The sequence below is a fragment of the Amblyomma maculatum genome, chromosome 5 (genome assembly GCF_055883805.1).
Source record: "Amblyomma maculatum isolate TAMU_Amacu chromosome 5, ASM5588380v1, whole genome shotgun sequence".
NCBI classification, from domain to species: domain Eukaryota; kingdom Metazoa; phylum Arthropoda; class Arachnida; order Ixodida; family Ixodidae; genus Amblyomma; species Amblyomma maculatum.
Genome location: NC_139348.1, coordinates 74,651,102 through 74,667,906, shown reverse-complemented (window position 1 = coordinate 74,667,906; position 16,805 = coordinate 74,651,102). Strand labels below are relative to the sequence as shown.

At 41.5% G+C, this 16,805-nt stretch overlaps 1 long non-coding RNA gene across 1 annotated transcript; it reads right to left on the bottom strand.

The window, feature by feature from the left end:
* Positions 1-7,130: 7,130 nt before the first annotated feature.
* On the bottom strand, positions 7,131-14,643 carry LOC146188517 (uncharacterized). The gene is made up of 3 exons (XR_014707218.1): positions 14,394-14,643; positions 12,372-12,521; positions 7,131-7,382 (listed from the first exon to the last, which is right to left on the bottom strand). It is a non-coding gene; the product is annotated as an uncharacterized LOC146188517 (long non-coding RNA).
* Positions 14,644-16,805: the final 2,162 nt, after the last annotated feature.

Sequence of the window (16,805 nt, the reverse complement as noted above, 5' to 3'; positions counted from 1 at the left end):
CTGTAGATATCAAGTACTCATGCTAAATCATTTATCTTGCTACGCAATGGGTTTGCAGTGCCCTTCTGAGGCTTCAATATATTGGCCGCCTGTCCTTAGGAGGCCGGTGCTTGCCTGCTGCTTATTATAATCGAATAAGCACGAATAAGCATTACTGTTAGGCAAGAGACAAAGTGCACAATTTTTTCACATTTCATATGAAATAAGGAAAGGCAGGATGCTAGCAGCAAAGCAATAATTCATGGGCTGCTTAGGCGATCCAGGAATAACAAAAAGTAGATGACACAGACTGATTTGTTTTCCTTGACCTTAACTGTAACACTGTTCATACGCCAGATGGTGCTACTACAAAACACTCTACTACCGGTTTCTTGAAAGAGAAGAGATAGCGTAAATGCTCCTATGATGCAACATGCAGACAAAATGCGTCGTATATTCACCAAAATTAAATACTCATGGCAGTAGCGTGTTCTTTTCAGATGTGTAAACATCTTAATCAATTTAGCGTCCCGTTGACTCAGTCCGCCTAAGAAGACAGTTCAAAGCTGTCGCTGTTGCATGTCGTAGAAGCCGAATTGTAGTTGCAGTTTGATTGCCACTGGTCAGCTTGAATACGGAGGCCTTTGCTTCATTTCTTGTTCGACAAATAAAATTTTGCTCATTGCGGATTGCTGAGTTCTCTAAGTGTGGGAACACTGTAAAATTTGTAAAGATCCTGAAGGTTTGCTCAGCAGTACTTGTCGAGTTCTTATCGTATTGAATCGAAATGTTAGTAATTTTAGAGATAATATTCTCTCAAACGGATCTGCTGAGAACGAAAAATGTAGCTACGATATTGAGATGGGCAGCATGCTCAGACAAAACAATGCAGTGATACATCGTGGTGTACCTTTCGTTTTTTAATAATATTTAGTGCACAATTTCACTTTTTCATCTCATGCTTGCACTAATTAAGAGGCCCGGGAGCTACGGAACGCACAAATAAATCAGGCATACGAGTCTACATACGAAAACATGCAGTAGGTATGGCTCCGGCGCTTTCTTTTGTGTTACGTCCCAGTCGAAAAAAAGTACAGAACATTTTCTGTTTTCAAGACAGAATTCCTGTGTGGTTTTTGACAGGCAAGCTGTTGTGAACGTTGTGTAGTTACATTATAAATTTCTGTAGTTACATAATAAAAGTGCTGCAGAACTTCAGACAACAAAAATATACCACGGAAAAACTACAAAACTACAGAGAAGTACTACAGAACTACAAAAAATTCGACGTTTACGATGGAACTACAGAATACTTCGTCGTATTTTTAACACGGTTGTGTAGATTTTTTCGACTGGACTGGGGTACCATCTACTATAAAATTAGGATGCTGAAAAATTTTTCAGGGTTGCCATGATCTTAAGATAATACACATAAGGTATTGTTAGGCATTTATGACACGCAGAAATCAGAGGCGAAGTCTCGGCGCGCTACCTCTAGGTCTAGCCGGACGAGTGTTGGGCGAATTAATAGAGTTCTGCTAAAGCGTTATTTGCAGTTACGCCAAGTACCTGAATACACCCTTCTGGTTCACAGTTTTTCCGTTAGATACCTTGCGCAGGCCGTGCATAGGCCGCTAGTGTTTGGGTCCATTGCATGCATGTCATGGAATTTTCATCTTGACCCTGGGCTGGCATTTGCTTTTATCGCACCGTTTAACCGATAAGTCACGCTTTGTTTTAAAAAACTTTTGTAGTCCCTGCAATGAAAAGTCACCCAACGCTGAAGTTTGGACTGCAGCTAGGATTATGCCGCGTGCCGCGTAGGATTACGCAAGAGTGTTGCTTTTGGTCGCTAGGTACAGACGTCAGTAAAAACGCTCTCACCTTGCTCCATTGTTGGACTGCGTACAGCCTTAAACTTGTGTGCTTGCAGGTCAGAGTGAGAGCTGTTTCCGGTCGGTGGAGTGAATTTTTTTATATTAGTAAGCATTGTCAACAGGAACATGGTGAATTTAGTCATCAAAATTTTACTGTATATAGGCTGTTTGGTGGTTACAAATGTGCGCAAAATTCAGTGCATAACATGCTTTCTCTTGAAAGCCAACTGCTACGTGCAGTTTTTATTTGCGCAAACACTGAAAACAATAGCATGAATTGCGGCTTTTCTTGCGATCACAAATAAACACGTGCAAAACCCTGGCTGTTTTCTATATATTTCAGCTTCGAGCCGGCCGTGCAGCATAGAGTAGCGAACCAGTACATGTATGCAACAGATCATCCATAGCATCCGCAAACAAACGTATTCTTGCGGCTATGAAAGAAAGCAGTACATTCGAAGAATGACGTGATTGACTTGTCAACAAGTTGTTGCCAATGTTAACAATAGTGGCGGTAGTGAAGTTTCCAGGTGGAAGGGTACACTGCAAGATCGAAGCCGCATGTTTTGAACACTTCACCGGAAGCAGCCGCAGTGCTTCTGTTTCAGTCTTCGGCTACTGCAGGTTCATATCCACAATAACGGACGAGTCTTTTCACGTTCACCAAGGAGCAGAAGCTGTACTAATCGGCACAGAATGCCTTGCGAGATACGTGCTTCAGCATAGGCAGAGTCGCCACTGGGCTACCCAGACAGGTTTTTCTAATGCCATACCAGGAGGGGTCCCCTATTCAAAACTCTGATGAAATGCTCATATTAACTCCAAAAAAAGAAATCCGACAGATAAACACAATAGGCCACAAAACACCAAGAAGAATAGCTCTAACTCTGCACCTTGGGGCAACCCAACATTGCAATTTTTAATATGAGCACCATTATCACAGTTCTCAACAAAATCTTCTTTCTGCCGTAACAAGAAGGCTTCTTCTAGTCTACGGATGAATTCATTGTATCCGCGCAGCAGTGGAAAATTCTTTCGGACGGGCGTGGTCCCCCAGCTGGAGCACAAATGCTCTTTTGATTCCACCAGCCCCTCGCGCAATTCTATCCAAAGTGTACTCGGTACCCTTAGTGAGAAGCATATGTGGTTATGTTGCTGAGCACAAGAGAGACACTCTGTTCCATTATCCATTATCAAGTGATCTTTGTTTGTGCTCTGTTGCCAAGCAAGTCTCAATTTTGAGTAAAGAGCGAACGTGGTTCTGTTAGTTTCGTCAGAAACTATGGTCGCTATAAACGTGCCTTTCTCGAAGCAGGGAATCACTGTTCGACGATCCAACGCATCCTCAAGTTCTTGCAGAGTGTCAACCACATTTAGGGGCCTCTGCAAACTAAGTCTTGAAACAAACGCACCGCGGAAATAACACGAAAATGGTAAAATGGCCATAATCCACACGCCGTAAACAATTCCCCTTGCGAATAACGAGCGTGTTCGGCGAGCTATTGGAGACGACGTCGCGTAAAAAGAAGCGAGAAGAAACATGAAAAAATCGCTGATTGAGGACAATATTTGAATGTTGCGTTCCTTCAGATCGGCGACTGTTAGAACTGCTGAGCAAATCGCCATGCCTGTTAAAACCATAAAAAGTCCGAGCTTCGACTTGCCGAGAATATCTAGCAAAGAGACCGGCATTAGGTCACCTGATTTCACGTAGAATGTTTCCTGCGCACTATCTAGCGCAGCTGGAATGGCGAACTCCTGCGCTAAATTAGAAGTCAAAAGAATCATGAGTCCCAATACATCGTAGTCGCTTTTCAGCAGCTCATTCTGGATGACCTCTTCTGCGTATATTTTCCACTCAATTGTGATATTGTACACACTAAGTGCATACCAGATATATTGCGCCTTCCAGTCGCCGCAAAAAACACCATTAGATCTCGAATCTTTCGCGTACACGCAGCCGATACGAATTACATTGTTCCTTAGCTGGCTGGTCCTTGACATTTGGACATCTTTATTATGAATACCCTCTCTGCAGCCCTTAGAGTAGAGGGACAACAGAGACTTCTCTTCCGATTGCTGCTTCTCCCTATTTTCCTGTGTGATATTTTCACGACACCACCAGCAAGAAAAAATGATACCGGGTGATTCTGGAAAAAAGTTGCTGAATGTCTCACTCACAACCTTGCTCTCCATGGTTACTAGCCAGTCCACTAAGTAGGACGACTCTGGACGCAACAAAATCCATTCAAAGCAGGACAAGTCATTAGTGTCTACCTTTGTTGCCAGAACATGTGTCTTGATGCTCTTACGCCAGTTCTTTTCCAGATATCGAAGAAACTCATATCTCGGCAGTGTCCATATTGTTACCGGCCACGGTACCTGACGCATCCAATAGCGATCCTTGGTGTCCCAGTGTCTCTTACATGTGACCAGCGCTACATGCTCATGCTTTGAAATATATAAATCACCATCAGGGTGACTGCTTTGAATTACTTCTTCATATCTTTCGATGCCTGTGCCAAAACCTTTTGTCCCACTGTATGCAACAATTGCAGCGAAAATCAATATTTTTAATAGAAAAAACATAATTTATGGATATGAATGTTCCAGGCTTGAGTTAACAATTTATTGCAAATGGGGTTAGCTCACGGTGTGGGTTAATAATTCGTTTATATCGTTCTGTCGTAAAATCATACCATAACCATATTTATGAGCAAAGCTTACTCACTAAATCCGGCTGTGTGGGTAATGAATATACTGAATATATTGAGTACAAGAAGTTGTCTACTTATCCTGCCATAGCCTAAGAACCACACATAAGGAGTTTGTAGAATTGCACAATCGTTTATCACGAGCCGAACATCCTTGATTTTATGAACTGTCCTTATTCTCTTTCTTTTCAGATGATGGACTCATGAGCGCATGTCAGTCTCTCCTTACCGGCGGGTCGTCTTCTCAGTGTGAGACCTGTCTTTTGTGAGGTGGGTCACTCTGCAGGTGTCAGTAAAACCGTTCGTGGCAGCTTGTAAACTTAGGATCCTTGAGTCATGAAATACGCTCTCTTCTTCCTTTTCAATCAGGCAATCGTGGCTGCCGCGGCTCGTGCGCGCAATCGCTTCTTGTGACCTAGATATCAAAGAACTTCAACCGACAAACACATGGACCTTAGGGTACCAGGTACGTGATAAATGTACGCACCAAAACTGCAGCTGTATTTATTACACTATCGACCTACCTACCTCTATCTCTAACTCTTGATAGTACGCAGGGCGGGGCAAATCGACATTACATTCTTGAAAACAATCTTGTCGAGGACAATTGTTTTCAGATTAGGCGAGCGAATGTTTTCGATTTGTATAAACCCGTGATTGTGCTTCCTCTACGGCAAGGGCATTTCTCGGGAAGGTATTATTAGACTAGAATGTATTTCCCTCTGAAATGTTATTTTCTAGAGTCAAATGTACTCCATAATTCGGAGTCTCTTCCATGCAGTGTAAAACATGGCAATTTTTTGATGCTTCAAGGTCTACGTGTACCGAACTAGAACTATGATATTTATCCGTTCTCAACACTAGACGCAAGACTTGCTTGCCAGTTGATAGATATTTTCCTTAGATTTAAGAGCACGTATATTCTTGGGTAGTGGCTATATTCAAATTGTTTCCATTTTTTTACCCAATGCAAGAAAATGGGTGGCATATAAACATCTTGTCCTTTCTAAAAAACTGCATGGTATATTCAAATAAAATTTTCTAGACATAGGCAATAATTGCATTCTAACGACAAACGCACCATTATATTCTGTCTGTGCGCAATGTTGTAATTAAACATATAATACAATAACCTAAAGCGTAGAAAAATATGAGAACATTTTTACCCTTAAAACAAGGCGTTCTACGTACGTTCAATAAGATTTAAACCGCTTTTTTTTCTGCTTATCCTAAATTTACAACCTGGCAGATTTTAAAACGTGGCCAAAATGCATAGTTACGTAATCCACCCATTATTACTAGCGACAATAAAGGTTCCGAATTATTCCCCTGTCACCCTGGAAACTACGTTTAAATGGTGTGCGAAACAAAGGACACGAAAGGCACTTTAATTCGGCGGCAGATTTCGCTTGATATTGCTTCTTACTGTACTCTCGAAGTCCATATATGCAGGTATAGGATAACCTGAGTGAGACGGGAGTGGCGCAGAGCTTCTCTGAAGCGTTTAGATGTTTTGGCGGTAGGTGACCAGAGCATTGTGAGTACGGGGCCTCCAGCATCTCTCGACAACAGGTCGTAAGGCTTTCCGATCATCCCACTATTGGGACCATTCTTGAGCGCTAACTTGTTTACAAATTGGCCACCTCACTATCGTCGCTGTTTGTATCCTACGACGATTCGTCGGAGGCAGAAGTTAAAAACGCAATGAACATCATCGTCCCCGCCGCTACTACGTATTCGTATACCCGTTCCACCAACTGTGTTCTTCTAGTAGAGTCTGCACTTTGTATCTGTCGCATGGCAGCGTTTCTAGAACAATGTACTGACTCCTGTACCTTGAGCGCAAGTTACCCAAGCAGCACACCAGCATTGGTCCAACAATGGTTCATCACTGGAAAAGAATGGCATCAATATTGGACTGGTATTGGCATTTGGGCATTTTACTACATTCTCCATTCTTGGCCCATCTTTCGTTCCAAGATTGGTCCAGTGTTCAACCAAGCTGGAGCCACCAATGTAGGCACAATATTAGACTTTCCATTCATGCACCATGATTCTTGCCAATACTGTCCAGCATTATACCATCATTGTATTACCAATATTTGTTTAATACCAGCTATTCCATTGATGGCCCATTGTCAATGCCAATATCATACCAATGGTTAGCCATTGCAGGTGCACTGGCTACTCCATTCATGCCTCATATTGTCGATACCAATACTAATCCAATGGTTTATGGGTACACCGGCTACTCCATTCATGTGCCATTGATGATGTCAAGATTACACATTTTGTGGCACTGCCTGTGCAGGCAATAAAATGCAGCCTTTTACATTCTAGCCATATTCGTGACAGCACATCGAACTTGCTGGGACAATAATGGCCTTTCAAATAGGAGTGGCCATATAAATTCAAATTGTTGCTCATGAGCAACCAGTAGATATTCACAAAACAAGGGCATGGTTCACAAAAAGATAATATTTATTGCAATTGTTACTATAGACGGCAGTTGTTACTAGCCAGCGCTGAGGGCAAACACAGCAGCAGTTAGCGGGGCAGTGGCAGGGTTGGTCAGGGCAGGGCGGGCTCTCGGGAAGTGGAAGGGGCCAGGGAGCTGGAGGGCACACTCATAGGCGTAGTGAGGGGTCTGACCCTGCAATTGCATTCACAGGTGGCATGCCTGGTTCGCCAGGGGAGGTTTCAGCATAACGCCTTTTTCTTCCACCCCCCCTGTCACAGGAACCAGGCAGCCACCTGCGAATAAATGCGTGTGCCTCCAAATCGTCCACCCCAACTTTTTCGCAAATGGCACCTGCACAAAAACAATGAGGAAACAAAATTTACAACACTATTACGAGGCATATAAAATCGCGCGCATTATTTTAGGAAGATGTAAAAAATTCCAGGATTCATGTACCGAAATTTATGGTCAATGAGAAACACTATACTGATGAGTTCCAGACTAGTTTCAGCTGCCTTGGGTTTAGTAGGATGAAAGACGCACATACATTGCATAGCATGTGCCCTGTTGCATTTTGATCGCCTCCACAGCAATACGGCTGAGACAGCCAGTGTTTCATCCCACACTAGGAATTAGTGCTTGATTATCGGCTGTCTCCGCATATGACTGACGCGCTAGTTTTTTGCCGCTCCTACGCTTTCTGCGATGTGCAAACAGTTTATACTAATAATCGTTACCAAGAGAATGTTCGGCGACCATTTTCATTTTTTTAAAATGGCTAGATATAATATACACAAGCGATCTAAGCCCACGACTGCTGCACTGGCCGCTGGTTAGCTTATATACGCTTTTGACTGGTTTTGTGGGTAGTTCACTTAAACGGGAGCTCACTTAAACGGGTAGCTCACAGGTGCATCATTTTTACACATATACTGCTTGTCCAAGCAAATTTGATCCAAGGGATAAAAAAAAAACATTTCGGAGCCAGGCAAAGGAAACCAGATATATATTGCTGGAAGCTACCTTGAGCGCCACAGAAAAGGTTTTGTTTGGAATCCTTATTGACATTATTTACCTAAATTACTGATTAATGACTTACACAATAAATGGTGTTGCTACTTTGAAGAGTACCGGCACAATCCACGTTTGATTATTTGTGATAAAGAACCCTCACGTCTGCATTTTGAACGCCAGATACAATAGGAAACCACGAAAATACAGAAATCTGATTCCCGGACAATACAATTGAGGACTTGGCTTGGCTCGACAGCCCTGTGTAGCGTTAGACCTACAAGTTGCCTATGGTTTCTTCGTCCGCGCCAGCACATCGTCCAACAAGACTGTATTTGTATTTTACAGCTGAAAAATACTGTTAAACTCATTTATATCCTTACCGCTTTGTAGTCATTATCCGCATTGCAAAGTTCGGCGCGCTCATTGTAACTCGAGCCTTCATGTGCGCCAAAGGGCCGACGCGAAGCAACCATCGCCAGCATATCACCCTTACTCATGCATGGGGCTAGCAATCTTAGCGGCAGGTTGTTTTGTCCGCTCAAAATCATGTTGTGAGCAGCACAGTTGAGCTGCGCGAATGGGCTGGTAACGGTTTCGGTATCTACATAACCCGGAATTTATCTACAGCTGGAAAAAAAGGTACACATGAGGTTTCTAACCGCAAATATTGAAACAGGGGTTTCCGAACGTGCTCACCGACTCTGTAAGTCCTATTTATTGTCTAAAGTGAATATTTAGTACTTGAAGCGAATAACCTCACTTCCCCACGTACAAAATAAAAATTTTCTGCGCTGTCCTAAGTGGCTGCCAGCAATGCACCACCGGTTTCCATCGTCTGTTTTTAATGGTTTATTTATAACCCTTGGCTCAAGCTATGGGGCGCAGCAGGTGTAATGTAGCTTGAATAAAACCTGCAAGAGATCATGTATATGGGTAGATTTGTAAGGTTTACAGATTTCACTTACAAATTCTACAGGAATCGCGTCACTGCGGCCTTTCTTTAAAATTGACACGTAATAGCGCTATATTCGTGGCTAAAATAAAGTAATCAACGCATTAATTCAGCTTAGCAAATGCAGCTGTAACAGAAAGTGAGGGCTGGCTACACCTAAGGTGTGCCTAGCTTTCTAATTTTCTTAGATGGCACAACCGTTCGAAATATAGAATATTAAAAAAAGCCCTTGACATTGGCTTTCTCACAGCGTATTATGGGTGCCTTAGATAAGAAACATAATCGAGGTCCCATGGCCATCTTTCGTTTCCAAAGAAATTCTTATATGTGGTGGGCAAGTATCTAGGCACAAAAGAATTAACCTTAGTTTTTCAAGATACGCGTAGTTTCCTCGAAAAAAAAACAATTGTATGGTATATCTCTAGAGGTAGAAAACGCTGTTTTTGCCATTTCAAAATGTTGCAAGTTTGGATGCCATGATTTTATCATCCGCTCTTTTTTACTCACTAAATATATGCAGGTTTTATATTTACAAACACTATTAGAAACCTATTTTTTTTTTGCAGTTGTGTTATTAAAAAATCGCAAACTTTTCTTCAGGAGCGATACGCTGCAAATATATTCATTTTTAACCTTATGTACTGGCATATGATGCATTAGGTTGGTTGCACTAAATATGTTTTCACTTCCTGACGCATGTTCTTAATTCCAGGCAGTATCTGGAGCTCCAGACCACTAGGTGTGTTCTCCACAACGCATCAAAATTGCTCAGAATTCGTAAACAGCGAAAAGGCCAAATTTGCTGCAATTAAAAAAAGATCATCTTCGATTTTCATTCAAATCCCTCTCAAAAATCTTCAGTACCTCAAAAATATCACGGACTAAAAAGTGTCGCGTTATACTGTTTAAAAATATAACATTAAATATTAAACCGAGTGCTTGTGCTGATAATGGCCAAACTTAGCCTGCATTCTTGCAAGATCCAATAATATCTTGGCACAGAAACTATTTTTCTACATTATCTAGGTTCCATTCTTTATTTCTGAAAAAATTTGAAGCTCTAGATTTGTGTGTGTATCTGCATATTATTTTGAAATTGGACAAAAGTAAGAAAATGGTAAAATAAGGAAAACTGATTAGAATTGAAGAAACGGCCGCAACATCAATTTTTATCAAGATCTGTGGAAACAATTCAAAGTAATTTGTTAATTTGAGTCAGTAAATATATTGAATTCTGCAAAATGTACTATTAGAAATATAAAAATGCTTGTTTTTGTTCTATAGATGTGCTTATATGGCTCCCCCTTATGGAATAGGCATCAAAACTTCAATTAAGTATTTGCTTAATTTAGTTACATTTTACCTTAAGTAAAATTTAAAACATTGTCAGCGCTTAACACCGTTTTTCTGCTTCTGGGACAAATACTTAATATAGCTTAAAATGGTATTAATTCACTATTTCTGTCAATTTCATGGCAGAACGCAAGTGAAGGCTGAACTTTTTCTCTGTCCTGCATTCTTTTTTATTGCTAGGTGCAATAGTATTCAATCTAGGTTATTAATATATTATTCCATTTGTCAGCTTTGACCACCACTAACAATGCTATATTTTTGAAGATGATTTTTCAATGTGTAATTTTTATAATTACAATCTTAAGCAAATCGCTTTCCAGCATAATACATTTGGTGGCGTTACAGAGAACACACATAGCAGCTTAGAGCTCCAAATTCTGCCTTAAATTAACAATATGACCTGCGAAATAAACACAGAATATTTTAGTGCAAACAACGCAATGCGTCACGCCAGTATGTAAGGTTGAACATTAACATTTTTGTAGCGCGTTGTTCTTGAAGCAAGGTTTGCGATTTTTTACTAAATGAACTGCATCAATGAAACACACTTTTAATACTTCTTATACAAGTAAACGTTACCCAAATGCGGTGAGTAAAAAACAGTGGATGACAAAATATTACGCAACCAGCCGGCCTCCAAACGTGCAACTTTTTGAAATGACAAAAACGGCGTTTTCCAGCTTTAGTGATAGGCGTTTTTTTTTTTTTTCGAGAACACTACGCCGCTTCTGGCAAACCTAAGGGTCATTCCTTTGTGTCGAGACATTAGCCCACGACATATGAAAATTTAATTAAAAAAATGGTCATGGCACCACGATTACTGTTCCTGTCCGAAGACATCCATATTTGTTTTCATTTCGTCTCTTCAACAGGCTGGTTTAGCCAATGCGGTGAATAAAAATATCATCGCATATATTAAAGATTTTCGCGCTATATGTTATACCTAAAGCTACCTATATTGTCACAACTGTCATACATTATTTGTAGCTGAAACATCACAAAAGGGATTCGATTGCAAATTGTTCGCTAGTTAAATAGACGTACGAGATGACACACGTATACTTTGTAGAATACAATTTAGGAAAGAGCAGATACAAACTACAGGCGAATAATGCTATCATATGGAGCATATGTATTACTCCGGTTAACAGTAAAAAAATCAACTTTTAACATATTAATATATTCGACAAACTATTGCATGCTCACATAGGAACACAGTTAATGGTTTGGTTTGGTTTGTGGGGTTTAACGTCCCAAAGCAACTCAGGCTATGAGAGACGCCGTAGTGGAGGACTCCGGAAATTTCGACCACCTGGGGTTCTTTATCGTGCACTGACATCGCACAGCACACGAACACAATTAATGAGCTCATCCACGCATCTAATGCCTATGGGCATTAGACGTGTGGATGACTTCGTTTTATTCCAATTCGTGCGTCACTCAAAATAATTGAACGAGAAAAAAGTTAATGTCTACACAATTTTCAGTGAGTATACCACAAATTATACTAAGGTGCTTCATATATGTCACATCACCTAGCAAGTGAAATGGGATAACAGAAGTAATCAGACTCTAACCCTGATCAGCATTTCGTTTTTGCGCCATCTTTGTAAGTTTTTAGGCAGGCTTTTCCACTGATTATCCTCTTCTTTATACCCCTGCCACCCACAAGACAGAAATCTTCTGGGGGTACCGAACTGTTGGTTTTCGCACCAGTGATACAACTTAATCGATCCATTTATACGTAGAAAACACTCTCGATGCGCACCTAAAAAAAATGAAAGCATGTATGTGTAAGCGAAATCATTCACCGGCGATTTAATAATATGATTTGAACAATAAAATCAAAGGATCACACTCGAAGTAACAAAAAAGTGGTGGAGAGATAGGAATTGAAGCAATGAAAGGAGGTTGCTTTCTGCAAAAAGCCAATAGCAAGAGGTCCACCATCTATAAGAATAGGCAATAAAAATAAGGCAGATTTAAAGGTGCATGCAGCAGTTACAGTGATGCAGTGCTACCTTTTTTTAGGCAGGCTTTTCCGCTGATTTTCTTCTTCTTTATTGCCCTTCCAACCACAGGACACATATCTTCTGGGGGTTGTCGGTTTTCGCACCAGTGATACAACTCAATCGATCCACTTCTACGTAGAAAACGCTCCCGATGCGCATCTAAAAAAATGAAAGCATGTATGTGCAGGCTAAATCATTCACACATGATAAAACAATATGATTTGAACAATGAAATCAAATGATCACACCCAGAGCAACAAGAAAGTGGTGGAGAGATAGAAATTGAAGCAATGAAAGACGGTTGCTTACTGAACAAAGCCTATAGTAAGAGGTCCTGCGTCTATAAGAATAGGCAATAAATTAAGGCACGTTTATAGGTGCATGCAGCAGTTAAAGTGATGCAGTGTTACCTTTCTGTTTCACTGCAGTGATTGGTATAAATATTACAGCAATTGCTAGGCATCTCAGGTAACCCCATTGAAAACTTCATCCAAAGTACCGAGGAGCAGTGGCGTGTTATTTGCAGCTGTTAACGGAAAGACAGGCTATCCTATGAGTGCATGCGCATTTCCTCCTTTTTGTATACTTGAATAAAAGCGACTGAACAGTGAGTGTTGTAAGAGGTGCAGCGTCCCTAGGAATGGGGAACAAAATTAAGTTTTAGTAAACAGAGGTACAAAAAGAAGCAAATATGCCTGCAATAATAGCATGATGGCCTACCTTTTGATCAACAGCTGTAAACAACCTGTCACTGCCAGTCGGTTCTTTAGATAGGCTTATCAATGCCAGAGCTTAAAGCGAAGAACAATATGAGTAATGTTTATTGTGGTCACGGCCGTAAACAATTCTAGCGGAACACTTCATTACTGTAACTATTCAACCGTCCATTTATACATATCGTTCATTAAAGAACCATGCACATCATATAAAGTTGCTCTTTTCTACTCCCAAATTATTTCCTATAGAATTAGAATACGTGGATCGCTGCTTCGGTTTCAACATTCTTGCACGATGGCTATGGCGTGCACTTCATGCATACGGTACGGCACGTGAGGTACAAAGAGCTGTAATTGCCGAACAGGCGGACCTGACGTCCTGTCCCATTTCGCCTGAAAGTGCGCGCCGTCATCGAGCGCTTCGCGAGCAATATTTCGGACGATATGGTTGCCTCATACCGGCCGTCAGTTTTGTACATTGTGTCCCGCGTGCACGTTGTTTACTTTGCAGTGATAGGGACGCAGTGCACACACGGCTGATGTGCCTTTTTGCTTGTATTGTTATTTTCCCCCGCCCTCGAAGCGCGTCTGCGAAATCGCTCTCCTATTGTCGCCGCTTTCTGATAACGCCCTCACCTGAAGGCACGTGCTCAGAAGGGGGGCGTCGATTAAGAAAATTTTGAAAAGGGGCTCACTTGCGCTGTTCACGGCTTTCAATTCCTCAATATGATATTAACCATTATAAAAGTGGAGGTTCATTATGACTTAATTATAGCCTAGTCATCAAGCGGCATCACGCACATGTCTGCCCCACTGTACAATTCGCTTGCACAGACGGCACGAACAGTTTTAAAAACATCGTCTGTACATCTGAAAACAAAAAACTGCCCTTAACTCTTAACAAAATCCAAAAACTGTGTGAACATGGCTTCCTGCGCGCAGAAGAGAGGCTGTCCAAAATATATGTACAAAGCCGGGCGCATAGTATCTGGTTACTAATTGATTGCGGCGCGCTGCACAGTCAAAAAACTGCGCAAATGGCTGCCTGCAGTGTTCTGTCGCGTGTTGGTGGCATACACACCTGTTACGCACGGCTCCTCTATTTTCGGCGCAAATGCTATTCATATCGCAGCCAGCAAATAGGTCCACGCACTTATTGCTTGCATGTAACCCGGACGAAAATTCGCTTAGTTCTTGAAGTCATGCTTCGCGCAGTTGTTTCGGGGAGAATAAGGAAAGAGAACATTTGGGACTGGTAGGAGATTATATAGAACCAATTATGAAGCAATGGCATGCTGCAAAGATATATACTCACGGTCTAAGATGACGGCGTTCACTGAGTCTGATAATGCCGATGGTATCCCGCCGTTGCTGTAATCCGCACTCCGGCGACATTTCACAGCTCAGCTATTCACTGATATGTAGCAAGCACCAACCGGAGCACATGGACATGTATAGGCGCAAGAGAAAATTATGCACAGCACAATGAAAAAAAAAATTAATGAGGGAAGAAATTAAAGAAAGGTTTAAGAAGCTGTCACAAGTCTTGTAGCGTCTCCAACAAGCTCTGAAATGAACGCTTCGGGAGGAGGCCGCACAGCAGCGCAGCTGGGGATGCTGTCTGTTGCGTCTTGCACGTAGACGAGTAGGCGAGGGGGAACAACGACCCGCTCAACCAGCGCGTGATTCCCGCCGCGGTGTTGTGTTCGCAAGGGCTGCGCGTGGGAACGAAGGACCAACGACCCTCTCAACATTCCATTCCTCCTTTACCCAGCCCTCTTCTGCTTGCACCGGCCAGCCGTGACTTCGGACCGTGCCGATGAGCGGCCGCCAGCGCGCACCGCTCGAGTCGAGTTCTAATAAATAGTTTTGTTTTGTGTGTTCGCAAACGCATTGTTTCTTCAAGCCAACCACGGACAAACATTTTCTAAAAAAATAGGAAAGCCTCCCCATCTACCATCCACATTCTTGCGTAAATCCATACAGCTGGTGCATCGACAAATGCGCGCGTCCCCTCCCTTTCGCCACCTATGATCGAACAAAGGATGGTCGTTCGACCTTTTATATTTACTTCAAAATATTATATACTGTTGCGTGATGACTGATTAATAATGTCAAAGAGGTGGAGTTCCGAGCTTCTCTTCTATTCTGGCCAACTTTGGTTATAGATTATACAAATTATGCTCAAGTTAGCTAGCTGAAAATTATCCGACTAAATATATACATGTTTTTATTTGTATTCAGTTAATGTTCGCTTTTCGGGTATGAGTAGATGTTTTTATAAAAAATTCTAAACATCGGCCCAGGAAACGAAAATTTTCCTAATTTGCAGGCCTTTATTTCAGAAAAGGTTCATGGTAGAGCAGCAATAATTCCACAATATGTTCTCAGCATAATTATCCGCAAACAGCTAAAGCTCATATTTTTATGACATTTGGATACAGAGATACGATCGCGCTAATTTACAGAAAACAGCGAACATTGAAAATTTTTAGGAAAACAAAAACAGTTTTCACAATGTTTAAACTTTTTCCACCTATTCTACACTACCGCAGCTTTCAAAATTATTAAAACACCTTGCATAATTTTGTTGCGCAAGTAATTATGGCCACATCGATAAAGCCTTTGTCCAATTATAGCGCACCGCGCTGTTCTGAACATTCTACGAAATTTGTGAATTGTTCAAGGTTTTTAAATTTTGGCATATAATTTTGTAACAGGGAGAAATATATTTACAAAAGAGGATTAAAGATATATATATTGAGGAACAGCCAAGGAGCCAGGCTACGAGGGCCGCCCATTCGACGCACTTCTTTTCTTAATCTTCCACAAACGAGCGCTCCATTTCGTCCTCATCATTCTCCAGCTGTAACAATATTTCTTCGCTCATGTTTTGTCTCGACTTCGCAAATCGACGGTGACAGACACAGCAATGAATGATTCAGAATCAATTTTGTGCGCGTCGAGGTCCTGAAGCGCTGTGGCATCAGGCAATACACAGACGTTTTTCGCAATCACCTTCACCTTAACGCGGATTGCACAAAAAGACGATAACGTTCAATGAGCAAGCAACGTATTCCAAATCATTTTAGTAGAATGAAAGAACTGGAAAAGGCATGGAAAACTGCCTCATTAAAACAGTGTTTTTAGGCTGCATTCGTTTTTTCGAATGACTCGACAGCGCACATTATTTTCATTCCTGTACAGTTTTTTTTTATTCCTTTGCCACCGCCGAGCGCGGTTGGAATGGTCGAACTCTAAACTAATAGGCGGAAAAAACTATTTTTTTTTTGTTTATTGGCGATATATATTTTGTGCGCCATATAAATGTACCGGGGCCTTCATGCTCGCAGTCTGCACGAAAAACTGTCTTTTTTTTACCACCGTGTGAATGCGCAAAACTAAAATGGTAACCTCGCGAGTCTTCCGGCTTTTCATTTTCCAGTGATTGCGTCTAGAAAGTACACACATCGTATTCGGTCCTTTCTCCAGGTAAACAGACGATGCTGCGCGTAGTTACTTATGGATAATACAAAAGCACTAGAACAAAAACATCGCTGAGAAAATGGTCATTTGTTCTTTCAACTTGAGGCAACGTTTTCCTTCTCGGCAATGAAAAAGCTACCTTCTAATCACTAATTTAATGTCACATGAACATGCTATGGCGACACGATTTCGTTTTTATGCGCGTTCTCACTGACAACTGGCTTTGTACTATAGGTTACGT